General features: G+C 42.3%; 1 protein-coding gene across 1 annotated transcript in view; it reads left to right on the forward strand.

Annotated features, from left to right (window-relative positions):
* The first annotated feature begins 13,261 nt into the window (after positions 1-13,261).
* LOC142095216 (ABC-type organic anion transporter ABCA8-like) overlaps positions 13,262-16,226 on the forward strand; it is a 108,733-nt gene continuing 105,768 nt past the window's right edge. Inside the window, exon 1 of the mRNA XM_075178100.1 lies at positions 13,262-13,420. The gene's annotated coding sequence lies outside the window, so the exon portion shown is untranslated. The remainder of the gene's footprint in view (positions 13,421-16,226) is intronic.

Genomic DNA, 16,226 nt, shown 5'->3' on the forward strand with positions numbered 1-16,226 from the left:
GAAACACAGAAGCAGCAAACTTTGTGAAAACCAATACTTGTCTCAGTCTCAAAACTTTTAGCCATAAATGTATGACGTTCTGTTCCAATGTCAAACTCTGTGCTGCTGATTGGAACTGTCCCAGACATTTTCACTCCAAAATTCCAAACCACTAGGCTGACACTTTTAACTTTGCCAATAATATGCTTGCATCAGGTTAGTTGTGCCAATAATAGGAATCAATGTATACCTATGGAACCCACCTGGCAAAATTTAAATACACTATACACAATACAGAAATACACCACAATGTATAAAGCTCTGGTGAGAGGTGATGTCAAGTGGACTTATCATTTATTTTCAATTGTGCCCAGCACTCTGCTATATCCATAATTGTGGCCATTACAACCATTCATTTAAACAAAGCAGAATACAATATATTCATTAATTTAGATGCTGAAAAAGCTTTTGATAAAATTGCATGGCAATAGCAAGACAAGGCTGTCTGCTTTCTACACTACTCTTCAACTTGGTCTTACATCTTTCTTCATCAGATATCTAATCTCACTAAAGGATTTACAAGGTATTGAATTGCCATAGAGAAATAAAAGTAGCCTTTGCAAATGATCTTCTAATCCTTATGTCAAATCTTAGACAATCCATACCTTTGATAATAGACACCATAAACAAATTCACATCTTTTGCAGGATATAAAATAAATATTTTTTTAAAATCTGAAGTTTTAGCAATGTTTTGGCATGTAAGGTCAGACTGGCAAGGTAGCTCTCCGTTCTGTTGTGCTCAGAAACACATAACTAGTCTAGGTATAATCGTACCATCACAATTATCTATATACATACCGTATTAAACAGATTGTTCAGAAAATCAGAGAGGAAGTAAATACTTGGAAAGACTGGACAATTAACTTTCTGGGCCATTGCAACCTGGTCAAAATGTCTACATTTCCTAAAATATTATACATTATGCAAATGATCCCCCTTCTGTTAAGAAAGGTGGACCTTCAAAAGCTTAATAGAAGTATTACAAATTTCATATGCAATAGGAAAAAAAGCTAGAATTATCATAATTAAATTACAGCAATTTCCACAGAGAAGGGTCAACTTGCCAAACTTCAAATACTATATTATTGTCTGTCAACTGTGGTTTACTGTGGACTTGGTAAAAAAATAAAAACATACACACAAATACTATCTAAGATTCTGAATTATACACTCCCTTATCTCTCAACTATGCTTTGCAAGCAACTTCTAACAAACTCAAAGAACACAACATTCTAATCACTTCCACATGCAGAGCTAGGAAACTAGCTAGGAAAACAAATAAATTACATCCCACACAATCTGTATTCCTTCCGTTTAAAGGAAATCTGGATTTTCTGGACGTTTGCCAGATGGACACTACTGGGACTCATCTAGTTGAGGGACCTCATGAGTAAATCTCACAAACCACTGACATACACTGAAGCAGTAGACAAACTTGGCTTCCTATCTTGACACAGATTTGCATAAATGCTAGGAGCTCATTATCTATAAACTTCTACTTACTATACTCAAGCAACATTATTTAAATAACCCCCATAGCTCTTGTCCAAAATGAGCCTCAATGGAGATGGCAACAATATTATGGCACATCCCTGAAAATTGTTTACAAAAGGTTCCACACATAGTCCACCTCCTTGGATGGATCCATGTCACTTCATAATCTTGATCTATTTAATTGTTTCTGACAATGCCATTAGTCTAAGTCTAAGCTTTGGTGAAGATCTTTCAAGGTATGGTAATACTACACTGGGCATACCATTTAGAAGGACTGCTCAATGGGCCATTCTAGGCAACTTAGCAGATCAATCAGGAATTCCAAGAATTATACACGACTATTATTAGTCTTAGTGGCAGTGGAATGGAAAACCATTTTACAACAGTGGATACATAGCAGCCATCCATCAATGCAGATGACATTTATACCTGAAAATATTTTACAAAGCAACTCCATAGTCAAAAATTTCTATAATGAGTCCACCTTAATGGTTGGATCGCTGTCACTTCATTAGCTCGGGTGAGCAGCAACCATTCTTTTAATTTGTTATACATTATTTTATATTGTTATAAATTGTTGTTTATGTTTTTATTTTATAGATTTTGTGTGTTGTAGTTCTATTCTTACAGTATTTATGCTATAAAACTAAACAACTATCTGGTTGAAATGCCGAACGGACGAGAATACTACATCTAATTCAAAATAGACGGAGCCTTAATCAACCGGACTCGTGTTCAGTCACAATAAGTTATGTAATAGCTTGATTGTTGTCCTTTCATTGAATATTATTGCATTCTATTTGTTACTATACTTTTCAAAGCAGCAATAAAAATATTTCTGGAAGACAAAGTCCTCCAGAAATATGTCATCATTTCTTTTTCTCTCAAAAAGTTAATCTATTTCGGCTTTTAAAATCTCAGTTATATGTAGCATTTTAAATAATAATGCTGAAGATCCTAAGGTCACATCGGACACAGTTAAATGAATGTGGTATAATAAAGCATGTGAGGAGGAATGACTTGAAAATTCCTTTTTTTGGAGTGCATAAGCCTCCATGCTTCAGTGAGGTGAAGTGTGCCTAGTGATGTGTTCAAGTCAAAGCCCTGATCTCCCACTGACCAGTCTAATATGTAGTACATCTAGAGAGGCATTTATGGCAACAATTCCTTATCATAATTACTGGTAAGGGACCACTCTCACTAATCTCAAGCACATTATTCTCAATAATTTCAAATGCAGGAAAGCATTACACATTTGCTAAAATAAATTTAATGCCTTTAATAATGCATTCTACTATTATCTATTTCTTATACTTAGTATCTGATTTATTAGTTATTAGTGATAAAAAAAAGGGTTTTTATACTTACGATAAATCCCTTTCTCTGATCTGGGGGACACTGCTACCAAGGGGTTGTAGCTGGGGAGTGTGGAGTTGGCACTTAACTAGTTAAACTGTGGCTGCTGACAGACTCCTCCCCTCTGCAACCCCTGGCAGCTAGTCAGTGTAATTCTAAAGCCCACAAGGAAAGGGTGTCGAATAACCAAGAAGCAAACAGCAGAAGAACAGAAGAGAGGGAACGCAGTGTCCCCCAGATGGAGTCAGAGAAAGGGATTTATCGTAAGTATAATAATCCTTTATTTCTCTTTCTTCCTATATGGGGGACACTGCTACCATGGGAATGTACCAAAGCAGTCCCCCTAAGGGAGGGACCGTCCTGAATGGCCAGCTCATAGCACGCTACGGCCAAAGCTAGCATCTGAGGATGCAAACTCACTGAACTGATAAAATTTGGTGAATGTATGGACCAAGGACCATGTGGCCGCTCGGCACAGCTGAATAGCTGAGGACCCATTCCGTGCAGCCCAGGAAGCCCCCACAGACCTGGTGGTGTGTGCCGTAATGTGGGTAAGCACAGTCCGGTCAGCCCTAAGATGCGCATGTTTTATTGTAAAGGTAAGCCATTTAGCAATGGTCTGCTTGGAAGCTGACCAGCCTTTTTTCCGGGAATCGACTAAGACAAAAAGAGAGTCCATATGCCGGATGTCCGAACTTCTTTGAACATAAATACGTAATGCCCTGACCACGTGTAAATATTCTAAGGTGGAACTTGCGGAAGCATCTTGGAACACTGGCACCACGAGGCCGTGAGGAGAGGAGGGTGAGAGTCAGACTGTCGGGTTCCCCGGAAGTCTGGCCTGGCGCCTGCTACCAGCTAAGGACCTTCCTCTATGGGAAAGGCCTCTAAAACCAGAAGGCCTACCTCTGCTTGTCTGGCCTCTAAAGGCAGGCCCTCCACGAAAAGGCTGGCGAAATGAGCTAAACCTCAAAGTACGAGGCTTTATCACATTCACATCAAGGGAAGTACTCTTCCCCCCTGTCGCCTGGGAGATAAATATTCTAACTCTGGTCCAAAAAGTACCGAGCCTGAATAAGGATTCTGCGTCAGTTTCCCAGGACCAAAGCCAGAGAGTTCTTCTAGCTACCACAGTAGCTGACATAGAAGATGACAAGGATGCTGCGTTCTGCCCTGCCTCATACAGATACTCTGCAGCTTCCTTCAGGTGTAAGGCCAGGCGAAGAAGGTCCAAATCCTGCAATCCCACTGCCAGTTGGTCAGCCCACGTTTCGTCCTAGCAATCCATGCAGAAGACAGGATGGGTTTAAAGGAGGCTCCCGCTATACCATAAACGGATTTTAAAGATCCTTCCACTTTACGATGAGTAATATCCTGAAGATTGGAGGTGCCTAGAGTAGTCTGGCGCACCAGTCATGCCACCGGTGTATCCACTCTAGGAACCTGCTTCCATCATGTTAGGTCATCTGGCTGCAATGGGTACAGTGACAGAAACCTACGTGGAACCTCCATTTTGCGATCAGGCTGAGACCAGGCCGTTCAGCAATCTCCCTTAATTCTGAAGGAGGGGAGAAATAAATTATGGGTTTTTTAACCTTTTTTAATAACCCGTGGTTAACTAGTCTAGGCTCGTCAATGTCTACGAGATCTAAGGCCCGCCGAACTGCCATAACCAGATCCTCAACACCTTGGTTTCTATTAGAGTCATCCAGGTCTAAGACCTGCGTCTGGAAATCTGACTCATGCAGAAGTTCCCCGTCCTCCTCTGATGAAGCCTCAGATTCAGAGACCGAGAAGAGAGGATGGCTCACTTTGTGTCTTTTGTACCTAGACCCCGATGGTCCTGGGTAGTCTAAAAAAAGGTTTAATTTATCTTTACCTCTTGCCCAAGCACTGGACCAGACCGGTTCCCCCTGGGAAAGGCCCTAAGGAGCCAATGAGGATGGAAGGCCTCTTGGACCTACACCTGCATTCTCCTCTTGCTGAGACAATACTGTCAAAATCAAGCGCCGCCATCCTGCATCTTCTTAATTACCAGCAGTCGCATACCACTACTTTTGGTAATCTCCATCGTCGCTGTAAAGGTAAGGGTACATTTTAATTATATCGTTGTTAAACTGTTCATTTTTTTTGTAGGTATACTGAGTGTCGGTATCCACACCATCTGATTACTGTACCCCACCCTTGCCGATATGGAATTGTCATCTTGCAAGCATGCGGTATTCAGTAAATATCAGAAGATGTGTTATGACAGTACCAACCTCATCAGTGGCCTGCACCACTTCCAGTCTCACCAATGCATCAACCTGCTGTTGTTTACGGTTATTCTTTTCACTGCCTCTTGTCTCTACCATACCGGTTGGCCCCCATTGTCTTAGACCTCTCGGCCATCCTATATATAATGAAATCAGTAGAAGTTTATGACTTATTGTTCTGGGGAAGTCCAGAACATTTGTGCCTTATCTATATATCTTCAATGTTGTATTTATAAGTTTTATTTTGCCTTTTTTCTTATTTTGTTATGTGGCAAATTTATGGTTTTGCTTGGCAAGACTAGATCTAATCAGTGTGGTTTAAAGACCAACGCACTACAAGCTATTTCATAGTTCCTCAAATGTGTGGACTAGATGCAACTAGAGGAGGCAGAACCTCATTAGTTTGGGAGTTTCCAGAATTTTCTCAGTTCTTTCTGACAGCCCTCCTGTGTATGCCAGGATAGGGAAAGACATTATTATTCTGACTGTGTTACTAAATCCCAATTTTTTAGGAGATGAAATGTAACTCCTGTTTTCACTATATATAAATATCGCATCAAGTTTTGTATGAAATGAAACACACACAACTTAATGAGCTTAACAAATCCTTTTGTATATGAATTTAATTAATTAGAGATGAATGTAGGGTATAAACTTTATTTTTGTTTAGATTATATTATACATCTCATCATCTTAGAATGTTAAAAATGTATGATTGGCTCACGTATATATGTCAATCAGATGAACATTCAATAAATTGTCAACATAGTTATTCTAAGTATATTTAGCTCTGTTTTGATGCTACACAAACTTCTGGGTGTATCTGTGGTCCTGTAAGTAATTTTATTGGATATTTACGGTCAGTCTTGCTTTCAAATGTTGTGATTGGCTGACCATTTTTTAATTCCAATGCCAGTTGGCTTATTCTCCAACCTTCTGCTATTTAAACCTGGAACACTGTAAGCCATGCCATGCTCCTCATGAATACATTGGGGTATGAGTGTTTTGGGAGTTGGTTTGGGAGGGTCCATGTTATGTGAGTAAATGGAATAGAGACACCACTGATTCCTGTCCAATGGTGGTAATCCCAAAAATAGTCTTATGCGTGCATTGTACCTACAAGCTGTCACAAACACCCCAGCCTGTCTCAGATACAGCAATCTGAACAGCTGGTCATGACTGGTGTTACCTTAGTTAATTAACAATGAATACACCTTTTCTGCCACCACAAAGGATTTATTATGGTGTCCTTACGTTCACCAGAACCACTTATTAATGTTTCCCACTTAAATCACATGCACATGTAGCATGAGCCTCCCTGGGCTTCGTAAATTGACAAAGAATCACGGAGAAATATGCTAGATTAAATATGTTTAATCTGAAAATATTTTCAAGCCTTATTTGCAAAAATTAATAACAAGACATACAAAATGTTGCACAAATGAGTTTCAGAAAATAAAATAGGAAATTAAATCAGAGTTACTACTTATTAGTTAAGACCTGGGGGTATATTTACTAAACTGTGGGTTTGAAAAAGTGGAGATGTTGCCTATAGCAACCAATCAGATTCAAGTTATCATTTATTTAGTACAAAATGACAGCTAGAATCTTGTTGACTCTTCACCCCCCTCACTTTCAATTAAGTCAGATTGATTCCCAAAATGACACAAACTCCCCAAGTAAATTATCTATCACTAGGATATATGTTTGGGCCCCTCAGAGCATCTCTCACCTCTGCTCTTACTGCCTGGCTAAGTCGAACTCCTCTGCACACACAAACAACTTAGAGAGTTCATCTGTCTCTGGGCCTGGCTACTTTCAAAAGACCATTGACACTTGCCTAGGTCAGACTCAGATCAGTTAACCAAATACACTTTGAAAGGTTACATAAAATATTCACAGTGTTATACATAGATTCAGAAAATAACAATCAGTCATTAGATATACTACATTTTATCACACATGCTCTTATTGTTTTTAATCTGGTACAGTTATTTCAACTAAAGTTGTTGTACTTTCTAATAAAAAGTTTAATCTGCACTATGGAGTGCCCCCTTTTTCTTTGTTTGTTTGTACTCAACATGAAGAAAACATCTAGGGCCTGATTAAGGCAGAAAACGAACGTATATGTGTTTTTTTAAACTGCACGTAATTCGGGCATACCCACATCCGTATTCCCCATGGAACATGAAGCGGATCTGAAGAAACTTGTCTCTTGTTGAATACTGGTATACGTAAGTTCTGCTTTGACAGACACAATACACTGCAACATACATCCAATACATATGTGGAATATAATGTCCCAAAATAACGCACAGAAACAAAAAGTATTTATGATTGTCACCAGTAAATAATATAGTCATTAATGATTAAACATTTAAAAAAAAATTCTCCCCATTAAAAACATGTATCAGGATGTTATTGTACATAAAATGCATTTTATATTTGCTTCCCATAAAGCTGGAATCTGTTGGGAAAGCTCTGCAGCGCTTGCTGGATATTGAATCGCAGGTAATCATCCCATCTGGACAAGAATCCCGACAAGATTACCCACCTCTGCAGGAAGCAGAGACTGGGGGAGGGGAGATGTTGGATACAGAGGATGACTGGTCGATACCCGTGGTGGAGATTGGTACCCCAGAAGAGATAGATGCTGAAGAGGTACCTGACGGAGAAGAAGGTACACTGGAGATCGCAGCTGGTGAGTGGTGGATGTCTCCACACTCTGAAGAGGATCCAATAGCTGCAGAAGAGGTGCCAGACGAATAGAAGGTTCCATCAGCCGCCCTGGAAGAAACCCCCTGTCACAATCCGCCTGGCAGCTCCTACCTTTTGGACTTTATTATTTGTATTTGTTCTTTTTATGTGTTTGCAGCAGTACCTCTGATGTCCAGAGGTGCTGCTATTGTGCATTTCTTGTGCTTTAGGAGCTAAACTTTCTGTTCACTATTATCCCTTGCAGCTGGGTGTGGTCTCATTTTCCTTATTTATACCTGTCACTCCCAGCACACATTGCTGGTTATTGATGTCATATCATGTTGTTGCACCCTGTGGATTCTTCCTCATGCCTTGCTCCTCTGGTTATATGCTGCATGGAATCTGTTCATACCTCCTGCTTCCCTGCATTAGCTGTGTACCTGCTGGTTTCTGAACATTCATATTACTTCCTGCATCAGCTTGCACCTGGTATCTACTACTACTCTTGATTACCTGTTATTTATACTTTTCTGCAAATAAACAGAGTGTTTTCACCATATTCGTGGCTCCTAGCTGTACTCCTGTATGTAACCAGGACAGTATAACCAGCCCAAAAAACAGCTTAGGAGTCAGGTGAAAGTTTTTTATTCTGGGACCTTTTTGTTCTGCAATTCATTTTTCGTTTACTTTTGGAACATGTCTGCCTTACCAGCTTTTGAATTGCCACAGCTACAGGCTTTACAAATGGACATAATCCTGTTACGCTCCCAGCTGGCTAAATTTTCCACTTTGCTTATGGACCCACTCAGGAGACTGCCAGATTCTGTCTCTCCTAATTCAGAAGCTGCTGATCTGTCTTAATCCACCTTCTCTGCTGATGACCCTGTGCAAATAGCACCTCTTAAAAGTGCTTCTACAGATTTGCTGTTTTCTAAGAACTATGGGGTAACTAATTCCCAGTTCACAGGTGGTCCACCCCCCCATCTGACCGAAGAGTAGTGACAACGCAGAATAACAAATAAGTTGTGTCTCTACTGTGCCAGCAATGCACATTTCTTGCAGGATTGTCCTATCCGTAGACCACGTCAGCTTACTGAACCATCTCCTGTTGTTTCCTCTCAGATTCCAAATCTGTTTATGCTCCACCATTCCTGTTCTCTGGGAAGAGACCCAGACCTGTCCTGAGGCGCCAGCTCCAGCCGCCTGTCCTGAGGTGCCAGCTCCAGCCACCTGTCCTGAGGTGCCAGCTCCCTCTGTCTCTTGTTGCGAGGTGCCAGCCTCTGTCTCCTGTTGCGAGGTGCCAGCCTCTGTCTCCTGTTGCGAGGTGCCAGCCTCTGTCTCCTGTTGCGAGGTGCCAGCCTCTGTCTCCTGTTGCGAGGTGCCAGCCTCTGTCTCCTGTCGCGAGGTACCAGCCTCTGTCTCCTGTTGCGAGGTGCCAGCCTCTGTCTTCTGTGCCGAGGTGCCATCATCTGCCTCTTGCTCCAAGGTGCCATCATCTGCCTCTTGCTCTGAGTCTCCTGCCACTGTGTCCGGTCCTGAGTCTCCTGCCACTGTGTCCGGTCCTGAGTCTCCTGCCACTGTGTCCGGTCCTGAGTCTCCTGCCACTGTGTCCGGTCCTGAGTCTCCTGCCACTGTGTCCGGTCCTGAGTCTCCTGCCTCTGGCTCCAGTTCCGAGTCTTCAGCCGCTGGCTCCAGTTCCAAGTCTTCAGCCGCTGGCTCCAGTTCCGAGTCTTCAGCCGCTGGCTCCAGTTCCGAGTCTTCAGCCGCTGCCTCCAGTCCAGAGTCTTCAGCCGCTGTCTCTGTTCCTGAGCTACAGCCTGCTCCAGAGGGGGCACTGCCCTTACAGTCTTCTCCAGAGGGGGCGCTGCCCTTACAGTCTTCTCCAGAGGGGGCGCTGCCCTTACTGTCTTCTCCAGAGGGGGCGCTGCCCTTACAGTCTTCTCCAGAGGGGGCGCTGCCCTTACAGTCTGCTCCAGAGGGGGCGCTGCCCTTACAGTCTTCTCCAGAGGGGGTCCTGTCCCTCCAGTCTGCTCCAGAAGAGTTGCCTGTCCATACGGTTCAGCCCGAGTTGCCTGTCCATGCGGTTCAGCCCGAGTTGCCTTTACATGCGGTTCAGCCCGAGTTGCCTGTCCATGCGGTTCAGCCCAAGTTGCCTGTCCATGCGGATCAGCCCGAGTTGCCTGTCATGCGGTTCAGCCCGAGTTGCCTGTCCATGCGGTTCAGCCCGAGTTGCCTGTCCTTGCGGTTCAGCCCGAGTTGCTACTCTATGCGGTTCAGGCCGAGTTACCACTTGGTGCCGTCTGCTCTGAGGCTTCTCACAGCGCTGTCTGCTCTGAGGCTTCTCACAGTGCTGTCTGCTCTGAGGCTTCTCACAGTGCTGTCCCCCCGAGGCTTCTCACAGTGCTGTCCCCTCCGAGGCTTCTCACAGTGCTGTCCCCTCCAAGGCTACTCACAGCGCTGCCCCCTTCGAGGCTTCTCACAGCACTGTCCCCTCCAAGTCTGCCGCCCAGTCCGGGTCTGCTGCCAAGTCGTCTGCCAAGTCTGAGTCATCTGTTACCGAGGGTGCTAAGTCTGCACCATCGCCTTTCTTTGAGGGGCATCCTTCCCAATTGAATGCCCTTCTAAAGTTTTTTGCTGCACAGATCCCCTCCGTACCAAGCCTTGTTAGTAGCCCTAAGAGACAGGTACTATTCCTAATATCCTATTTTAGGGGAGAGGCTTTGGAATGGGCAAACACATTTATTGAGACGGATCACCCCATCTTATCGGACTTTCAGTCCTTTACTGAGGCAGTTTTCAGCAAATTTGTAACACCCCCTGCTATGCCATCTTGCGAGGCCTCTGCATTGTCAGCAGTACCACCCATCTCACCTGATCAAGAGCTACCTTTGTGTTCCACCCGCTTGGTTCAGGTCCCAATTCCGAAGAAGTCCCGTAAGAGGGGAGGACGTAAGAAGAGAGGTGGTTCTGCAGTGCTTGAACTGGCAGCTGGCATTGTCTCCTTTGCCTTTCCGCCCATGGACGAGGACTTTTCTGCCAGGGCCCCTATTGTGGACTATGAGTCTGATGAATTCAGACATTGGTGGTAATTTGGGCATCTTGAATCCGCCCTTAAGGAAGGGGGTACTGTCACGATCCGCCTGGCAGCTCCTACGTTTTGGACTTTATTATTTGTATTTGTTCTTTTTATGTGTTTGCAGCAGTACCTCTGATGTCCAGAGGTGCTGCTATTGTGCATTTCTTGTGCTTTAGGAGTTAAACTTTCTGTTCACTATTATCCCTTGCAGCTGGGTGTGGTCTCATTTTCCTTATTTATACCTGTCACTCCCAGCACACATTGCTGGTTATTGATGTCATATCCTGTTGTTGCACCCTGTGGATTCTTCCTCCTGCCTTGCTCCTCTGGTTACATGCTGCATGGAATCTGTTCATACCTCCTGCTTCCCTGCATTAGCTGTGTACCTGCTGGTTTCTGAACATTCATATTACTTCCTGCATCAGCTTGCACCTGGTATCTACTACTACTCTTGATTACCTGTTATTTATACTTTTCTGCAAATAAACAGAGTGTTTTCACCATATTCGTTGCTCCTAGCTGTACTCCTGTATGTAACCGTGACACCCCCTTGGTACCTGCTTTGGGTGAGGAAGTTGCGAGAAGGTGTTACCAAAGAGGGTCCTGCAGATATGGTTCAGATGTGTTGGTATGCGATCCTTACTTGTGAGAGTGAGAATGTTATCAAACGTAAAATAACTTGTGAGAGTAAGAATGTTATCTATTTATTGACATGTCCATGTGGACTACAGTATATAGGACGCACAAAGAGGAAATTAAAAGTAAGAGTATATGAACATATGCAGAACATACGGATAGCATTAAGTACCCATAGTGTCTCAGCACATTTTGATGAGATATATCATAGAAATTTTGAGGACCTCACCTTTTTGGGTATTTACACTGTTACACCAGACTGGAGAGGTGGAGATTTTGAAAGACGGTTGTCCCAAGAAACAAAATCGATTTTCAATGTGGGTATCCTTACACCCAAGGGACTTAAGATTGATTTTGATATGAAGTCTGTTCTTTAGAACTCACAAGCATAGATGTGCAATAGTGTATTATATATGGATATACGTACATGATTACATACAGATTTACCATTCTTTCCATTTGAGCTATGTATATACATTTCGGCATGCATTTCACTTGATGAAGACAAAACTGAAGGGATAATAACCCAAGAACAAGCAGGAACGGAAGACATTTGCAGTAAAGGCCTGGCAGAGCATCACCAGGGATGCTCTCCCAGCGTCTGGTGATGTCTATGCGTTCCAGACTTCAGGCTGTAATTGACTGCAAAGGATTTGCAACAAAGTATTAAAAAGTGAAAGTTTGATGTAGGATTGTTTAGTTTGTCCCATTACTTTTGGTCCGTTAAAAAGTGGGAAGCACATATAGAAACCATTGTAATTCCTACACCGTTCACCTGATTTGGATGTAAATACCCTCAAATTAAAGCTGAAAGTCTGCAGTTAAAGCACATCTTGTTAGTTTCATTTCAAATCCCAATGTATAGAGCCCAAAATATGAGAATTTTTTCGACGTCCCAATATTTATGGACTTGACTGTATATGCAACTGCTTATTTTCATATGTACTTTTCCATATATGTTTTAGAAACTAAACTAAACTACTTGGGCATATATATTAGTGAATGATATTTTGGGTCTGCTTTGAGAGCTACTATTCCTCCTGGTATGAGCGCTTAATTTCGATTTATGCGACCCTTGGAAACAGTCGTCGAGAGGAAGATGTTAGTTGTATGGACCACATCGAAAAAATAGAGGGGGGGCAATGTGAGCTGGTGCCCCTTGGAGCCCGTGAAGAAAGCAAAAAAGAACACTCACAAGATCAGCAATCAAGGGTAGGGAAGCCCTACTTCTTTTTTTCCAGAGTCCCCCAGCACTGGTGACAGTGATGTTTTTCGCTGATTAGTTAATTACTGACATCGCAGCCCCCATAGAGTTCTATGAGGACTACGGTAACCCACAAAAGTAGATTAATGCAGGAGAAATATCTGTCTTCTCCTGCGTAAACCCCTTCATAAATTATGTGATGGCTATTCTCCGGAGGAAACAGCTGTTTCCTCCTGGTTTATCACTGATTTGTAAATAAACCTCTCTACTTTCTTCTCTCTGTTTTTCACTCTATTTTCTATCCTTTTAAATTTAAGAGCCTAATAAGTGTGGAGTCAGAAACAGTAAAGTGACAGCACTATAAAGCGAGAGATGGCTGACAATAAAGATGGTTGATGTGAGGGACAGATCTCCACAAACAGACTGGAAGCTGTAATGTGTCGCTGGTTTTTTTGGAGTAGAGGAACAAAGTTTTGTCAGAGAATCACAGTTTGAGAACTGAGACTGGAAACATGCCCAGATCCACAAAACATTCAGAAATACGTGACCGTCCCAGATCACTATAGAATTCCAAAGAGGCAAACAGTAACTCCAGTCTGAGTATCCTCTGATATTCCTGCACTGCATCACCCCAGTTCTATGTGATCACAACTATTTTAAGGTAAGTAAATGTATGTGTAGCATTCTCTGAGTGGTAGAACTGGCAATAAATGTGCTGATGGGGGGCTGCATATGATACATTTAATAGTATGGAGGAGGTGCTCACAGATTTCCCTCCACACTGTTTGTGACTGTTGTCAGCACAGGGCAGATCTCTATTGACGGTCCAGGCAGGAAGAGAATTTGATGTGGGATATGTACAGGGGATTATAAACACACTGCACAGCAATGTTCTCTCTACCCTCTCTGATCTACAGAAATTATAGTGCTAAAAAACAGCAATGTGCACAGACACCCGTGGTTTGGTTTTGGTTGAAAAACCATCTTTGCGTTTTGGGTTTGGCTTTGGTGTTGGCCAAAAATCTTCTTGTGTTTTGGTTTTGGATCTGGATTTAATTAAATTTAATTGTGAAAAATAGGTAAAATAATGTGATTTTGAGCAGTTTTTGTTCCTACATTACTATTTATAGCATTAGCCTTCATTTACAATCATTTACAGTCTATTTTCTAATGATCGCTTCAAAATTGCCACCGAACAACTGAAATGGTTTGAGAAAATCACTGAAGCATATAAAGTGTGTAATTCCACCTCGTTACTACCTCTTGCTGGGTGTGATACATATGTTCGATAGTTACATGATCAACATTTATGTGGTCGACACCATAATATAGACAGGGTGGAAAATCGCCAATAATGACATTGACATATTATTAGGTCGACAATTGAAATGTAGACAGTATTATTAGGTGTACTGCACAGCAGCGACACATTGGAAAGGGACCACAGCGGCATTATTAGAGCTCAATAGACCGATAGTGGCGGATTCAGTGTATATTTAACAGATCTTGATAGACCAAGGCCATAATGTAAAATGGTGGAAGATGGAAATGTCTTTGGGTCCTTCCATGGATACACATTAATTGATCAAAATCTATATGGTATACACCCTAAAATACCGTAGACAGGGTTGGAAATTTGTCAAGTAATGACATTGATGGTGTTATTAGGTTGACAATTGAAATGTAGACAGTATTATTAGGTTGACTTTTCAAATGTGAGTATTATTAGATGCTAATATTCCTAACCCTATCCCTAACCATACGCCTATCCCTATCCCTAACACTAAGCACTTAATACTGTCCACACCTGAATTGTCGACCTAATGTTGTCGACTTTCTAAATGTCGAACCAAATGAATGTCTAGCTGTTGACTACATCGCATTTTACACAAGATGACAGACTAAAGCCATAATGTAAAATAGTGCAAGATGGAATTGCCCTTGGGCCCACCCATATGTTAAAAATGACACGCACATTGTCACGCTTCAAAGTAAATCACAACTATGGAGTCCGGGATGTGATGAAGCATAAGATGTTTATTTCTAGAAAATACAAATAAATAGTATGAACCAAATATAGTTGAAACTACACAGAGATCTTTGATAAGGCTGAATTCTGGATGCAAGGAATACTGCAGACACAGGTAGCAAGGTAAGTGGAGAGAGATCCGGAGAAGTGGTGTTAGCAGCAAAATGTGAGGATCTGAGGGCACGAGCAGCAGGAGAACAAAGCCATAGGAAGGGCAAAAAACAACAATGACCAGCACAGGGAAGGGAGAGAGTCCGGTGGTAGTCATTACCACGGCCATGTATACCCCAATATTGTTTTAAATAACAGGAGAATAACGATGGGTAAAAGCCCTACAGTAATAAAATCATTACTTACCATGTATGAGACATGAAGTTTGACCGAAGGTTTAAATCACTGTCCACTGTCAGATCGAATACCCTAACGAGCTACAGTACCAAATCACATCATTTACTATGGACACACTGAAAATGCCGCTTTTAAAGTGGCAATACCCAGACTCCACGTCATGCATAATGGAATACAGGCATTATATAAAATAATTTGCATATCGTGGTATTCCGCCTGATCCAGCTCCAGTGCTCTCTAGCATACTTGGACCCAAGGATACCCTCAGCCTCAGTCCTGTATAATCTTCTATATCTGCTATACTGTTCTAAACATTGTCTGGACTTCTGCTGCCTTCCGTGGTACTTCATCTGATCCTGTTCCAGTGCTTCCCAGCATAACTGGGCCTAAGTATACACCGAGCTGCAGATCCGAATATTCCGTTATAGCTGTTAAACTGTCCTGAACATTCTCTGGACTTCTGTTGCTACCAGCAGTGATCCTACTGATTCATGTCTTGGTTGTGAAATACTCTCCCTAATATTTCCTCTACTACCTTGTACCTACCTGTGCAGCTCCCATCTCTCCAACAGACCTCGACTGGAAGGGCAGTGACTTGTGGTACAGGAGCAGCAAAGCCCATATCCCCTTGCGGAGGTCACTGGTGAAAACCTCCTGTGTCGTTAGACTCTGTGCCTCCCAGAAGGTAGCCAAAGCTACCAAAGCGGGCAAACTAGCAGCCCCTCTGAATTGTGACAACATTTTAGGAGATATCAATTATGCACTGAGCAGTAAATTTTCAATGTAGTATTCAGGTGGTGATTATATTTAGAATAAGACCTTAATTTCCAATGTGCACAGCACTGTAGTATAAACCTGTGTCCTCAGCAGTTCAACACCATAAACAGAAACTATAAATCAGGAAACATATATGATGGTTACACACATCAGATCTACAGATCACCGCTCAGGCAGGTGTTGCTTTCATTGTCTATAGCACATAGGGGATATTCCAGTGGGGAGATCAGAAAGTGTTGTTAAAAATGTCTTTGGTGGAACTACTATTCAATTTTACATCTTTTATTGCCCTTACTTATTCCATAATAAAATA

This window comes from Mixophyes fleayi, chromosome 6, assembly GCF_038048845.1.
Source record: "Mixophyes fleayi isolate aMixFle1 chromosome 6, aMixFle1.hap1, whole genome shotgun sequence".
Taxonomy (NCBI): Eukaryota; Metazoa; Chordata; class Amphibia; order Anura; family Limnodynastidae; genus Mixophyes; species Mixophyes fleayi.